Raw genomic sequence first — 5,000 nt, 5'->3', positions numbered from 1 at the left:
CAGTGTTAAGTTTATACGTGTATCAAATTAAAAATCTAGGCCCACTGGCCTTCATTGTGGAATGAATAGTAGGATTGTTACATATAATGTCCGAAATTACAAACGTTCACAGAAAATACCAAAGATATGACCGAAATTAAAAATTATTGAAGTCGTCAAAGGAGGGACCAAAATTTTTAATGTGAATATGATAGTAGATGTCATGTATTACTGAGGTCATTTTAGCTCCTCTCTCGGTAATTTTTGTCATTTTTTTGGTAATTTAAATGGTACCGTAGTAGGCTAGTTTTGGTCATTCCTGCGCTGCGGAATGATTTACCACGTGCCCTGGCCTTGTGCTTGTTTAGCCTATATTGAATATACTTACCGATCTTGCAAAAATCTTTTGATTCCCGGGCAATATGGTACTAATATCTCATGTTTTATAAATTAATATACCTCGCGGACACTACTAAAGACAGAGATATTTCCGGCACCAACGGTCTCTTCGTAGATATGTTTGGTCTATCGTCCCGCTTTCCCATATTTGATATTTTCTATCTTTTTTTGCGCAAGAGTTAGCCTATTTTAAGTACAACTTAACTGAAATACAGGGGCAATTAACTCATTGTATAGGGGCAGGTAACTCGTGGTCGCCGCCCTGCAAGCGGTACCAAATAGCGTTAACCTTTTTAAATCAGGGGATGAATGTCTAGTTAATAATTATCGGCCTGTATCCATTTTACCTTGTGTGAGCAAAATTTTAGAAAGGCATGTTTTTAATTCATTTTATGAGTATTTGTCAGTAAATTCTCTAATTACAGATTGTCAGTCTGGTTTTAGGCCAAAACACTCCTGTGAAAGTACTCTTATTTCTCTAGTAGATAGATGGCTTAAAAATATTGATGAAGGTAAACTTACTGGTGTAATTTTTATAGACTTACGGAAAGCATTTGACACTATAAATCACAAGGTTTTATTACACAAACTCAAGTCATTTGGCATATGCAATGATACTTTTGAATGGTTTAAATCATATCTAACAAATCGTACACAGAGAGTTATTTGGAAAGGCAATTTATCGGAGGAAAGAAATGTAACCATTGGAGTTCCGCAAGGCTCTATTTTAGGCCCATTGTTTTTTATCCTGTATATTAATGACTATCCACAAGCACTGAAACATTCTCATGTAAATATGTATGCAGATGATACTTCACAAGATGTAACAGATAAGTCAGTGGAAAATATTGAGTCAAAGATGTATGAAGATCTTCAGCGCAGTATAATGTGGATTAAGGAAAATAAATTAAGCTTAAACCTGTCTAAAACTCAATGTATGCTTATTGGATCGGCACAAAAATTATCAAAGTATCGAAAATTAAATTTAGTGATAAATAACCATGTCATAGAATGTGTTCAGGAGTCAAAATTACTTGGTATTATTATTGATGAAACTTTGTCCTGGAAAAGTCATATAGAATCACTTATGAACAAGATTTCCAAGAGAATTGGCATTTTAAGAAGAATAAGATATTTTATGTCAAACGATGCGCTGCTGAAGATTTTTAATACTATGATTTTTCCACATTTTACATATTGTTGTACTATATGGAGCAATCCAAGAAATGCTGAAAATGTGAATAAGCTTTTTATATTGCAAAAACGAGCTGCAAGGGTAATTCTTAACATCAGAAATTTTGAAACACCATCTAATGTCATGTTTACAGAACTTAACTGGTTGCCTCTATCAGATTACTTTGTCTATAGAAAAGTCATTTTAGTGTATAAAGTTTTACATGGTTTAATGCCAGATTATTTAAATGTTTTTAAATATGTATCAGAAGTCAGTCAGAGGCAAACTAGAAATTCTTATTCAAATATTTTGTATATACCCAGGGCAAAAACAGAATATTATAGAAGATCTTTCAGCATTTCAGGGAGCACAGTGTGGAATGCCTTGAGTCAAAACATAAGAAACTCAACGAGTGTTGCGTGTTTTAAGAGAAATTATCTTAGAGATTATCACCATACTTTTTAAGCTTCATTTTGTATTCTATTTATCTTACATTCATAATTATTTCTTAAGTTTATATGTATTCTACTTCTTTTAATCTGTGTTTATTTTACTAATATCTGTCTGTATGTATGTTATATGCAGGACCATATTGAAAACTAGCGTTATCGCTAAATATGTAATCCTGGTTAAATAAAGGTCTTATTATTATTATTATTATTACGATCGGGACGCACACAATTTTGTACTTTGATCCTCATCCAACCGAGGGGTATGTGATTGTGCACCAGCTAACGGATAAGGAGGCTTACATTGTCAATACTCGACAGAGGGAACCATTGAGCTACGTTCTCGACGCTGTCAGGACTGCTCTAGCGGCGTTTCATTTGGTTCCTCAAGACTTCCGTACAACACATAGAGATTACGGTAATGCATTCATTAGATTAAAGAAAATACATCAAAGAATTTTAGGTCTACAGTATTTACGCATGAAAATTTACTTTTAATTTACGTGCGACTGTGTTTGCATGCTGTTTTTCATGTTTTTATGTCCCAGTCAAGAATTTTTCACTCAAGTTGAAACATCACCAGTTGAGAAGCACAGCAGATTTCTAAGGTATATGCACGGTGCCTATGGTCGTGTTAGTGAGGGTTCTTTATCGTGGCCACGCTTACTTCCATATTTAAGGTGTCATTCGAAAAACTCACAACTGTTACTGCACCCTATCCAGTTGAATTTTGTTGTTGTTGAGTGAATTCAAATTTTGAAAGGGTTTTGCAGGGACTATATTTTGTGGCGGAAGGATTTATTAATCAAAAAGTTTTACATCTGCATGATATTACAGTTTCTGTTTCATACAATATGTCTTCTATTTTTACACTCCTATACGTGTATTTCAGTTTTATAATTTATGATACAAGTAGTTGAGATTTGGAACTAGTTCAAATGTTGTAATTTATTGATTTGGTTGACATATTTTTACAAACATAACACCGATTCTTCTTTAAAAAAACCCTTAAAATTAATTTACTAAAGATTTTGTTTAAAAATTCAGTATTTTCGCCAATAATTTAAAAGTTTGATCTCCAACCCCCACTTTTTAGAGTTTCATCTTAAATTATAAGACAAGACTATGAAAATTAAGTGAAATTTTAGAAATTGACACTACTCCTAATATCTACCTTTTAAATTCTCAAATTTGATATCATGATTTTTTTTCCGTATATCAAGTGTAAAATGGTCATTATTTATTTCCATTACGAGTGTTAAACTTTTTTTTTAATCTGTAGTGTTAGAAGATATGATTATGTATCTATTTTATGTTATGATTGATTTGCGTTGCTTATGTCGTGTTAAGGGTTGACACCAACAAACAAATCAAGTTTAATTAAATAAATCTTGAGTCAATTCTAAGTGCAAAAAGGTCATGTTTAGAACACTGTAGCTCAATAACAAGCATTGCGACCCCAGTTTTTCTTTTTAACCCATGCAATCACTTGTTAATATCATCATTTCAAGAGAGTAACAAATCAATTATAACACTCCTCAATTCAGCAGCATGATTAATACTATAAATTAATGCGTGCAATAATTCAGAATTGAAGATATCATAAATTACTTGAAAGGTCTTTAATTGAATTGTTACACACATCAAATGAATGGATGATATCTTCAAATATTTTTTTTTTTTTTTTTTTTTTTTACTTTATGTTAATTTGGCGCTCCATATTATAAGCGGGCACGAACTCATGATTTCCCGGTCACTAAGCGAACGCTGTAACCAGTGACGGATTTAGGGGGGGGGGGGGGGGGCGCCGAGGTGCGCCCCCCTAATATTTTCATATTTTAAGGTAAATCGTGGTATCTTGTTTAAAAAAATGTAACTTACAATTAAAGAAGTAATTATTTCTTCCACTCTCGGGAAAGAAAATGACAAAATCTTTTGATTTATTAAAATTACTTTTATTGGGTAAACGTACATTTGTTTTCCAAAAACTCTTAAAATTAACGTCATTTTATTAATTTCACCTTATTAAAAGCCCTATAAGATATGTAAAATCCAGGAGCTTACGGGGACTTCGCCCCCAACCAGAGTTTCGCCCTGGATCCACTAGGGGCCTCAAGGCGGCCCCAGACCCCCTGTCTCAATAAGTTGCGACCCCCCTAACCACAATTCCTGAATCCGCCCCTGGTAACCACTAGCTGAGCGAGATGCAGTGATCTTCAGGGGCGGATCCAGGAATTGCGGTTACGGGGGTGCCACTTTCTGAGGCAGTGGGTCCAGGGCGAAGCCTCCGAAAGCTCCTGGATTTTACAGATTTTATAGGGCTTGAAATATTTCTCCTATTTTACGTCATTTGTACTATGTTCTATCATTTTAATAAGGTGAAATTAATAAAATGACCCAAATTTTAAGGGGTTTCTGGAAAAAATTAAGTTCTCCCAATAAAGTAATTCAAGAAATCAAAAGATTTTGTCATTTATTTCTCCGAAAGTGGAATAATATATATTCTTTTTAGATATTTGCGCTATCATTATCTTTCATTCATTTTAGGCTGTGAACGAAGAAGAGAGCAGGGTATTCGTCTGTAACTCGAGAAAAACTGTGTTATATACATCATTGGATAAAACTGTGTTATATACATCACAAAATGAAATTGTGTTATATATATATCATACAATAAAATTGTGTTATGTACATCATAAAATTATTAAAGCCTCCCGTAATGGTTAAAGTTTCAAACTTCACGGGCTTCATATGATTCTGTCACGTGTAAACAGGTGGAAATATGGGGTTTCTGCATTACAATTGATTCCATGTGTCCATTGTTGTAGAATAATGAAACATACAAGAATTACAACTGAATTATCTTGTTAGCAGAATATCTCTCACGGTATTTTCCACAAACACCATTGTTTAGATCATTACTCCCATGCAGGACAATGAAATTTTTCTATCTGTTGTGTGATGTGCTTATAAATGGATTTTTGTTGTACAATAAATTA

The 5,000-nt window shown here is 33.5% G+C and overlaps 1 long non-coding RNA gene across 2 annotated transcripts in view; it reads right to left on the bottom strand.

Annotated features, from left to right (window-relative positions):
• Positions 1–639, bottom strand: part of LOC130052706 (uncharacterized) — an 8,070-nt gene extending 7,431 nt beyond the window's left edge. For both annotated transcript variants that reach the window (XR_008801093.1, XR_008801094.1), the window contains exon 1: positions 368–639. This is a non-coding gene — a long non-coding RNA (uncharacterized LOC130052706). The remainder of the gene's footprint in view (positions 1–367) is intronic.
• Between the last annotated feature and the right edge of the window lie 4,361 nt (positions 640–5,000).

Source organism: Ostrea edulis, chromosome 3 (assembly GCF_947568905.1).
Source record: "Ostrea edulis chromosome 3, xbOstEdul1.1, whole genome shotgun sequence".
Classification (NCBI taxonomy): Eukaryota; Metazoa; Mollusca; class Bivalvia; order Ostreida; family Ostreidae; genus Ostrea; species Ostrea edulis.
The sequence above is the reverse complement of the archived record's forward strand: the minus strand, read 5'-3'. Positions and strand labels throughout refer to the sequence as shown.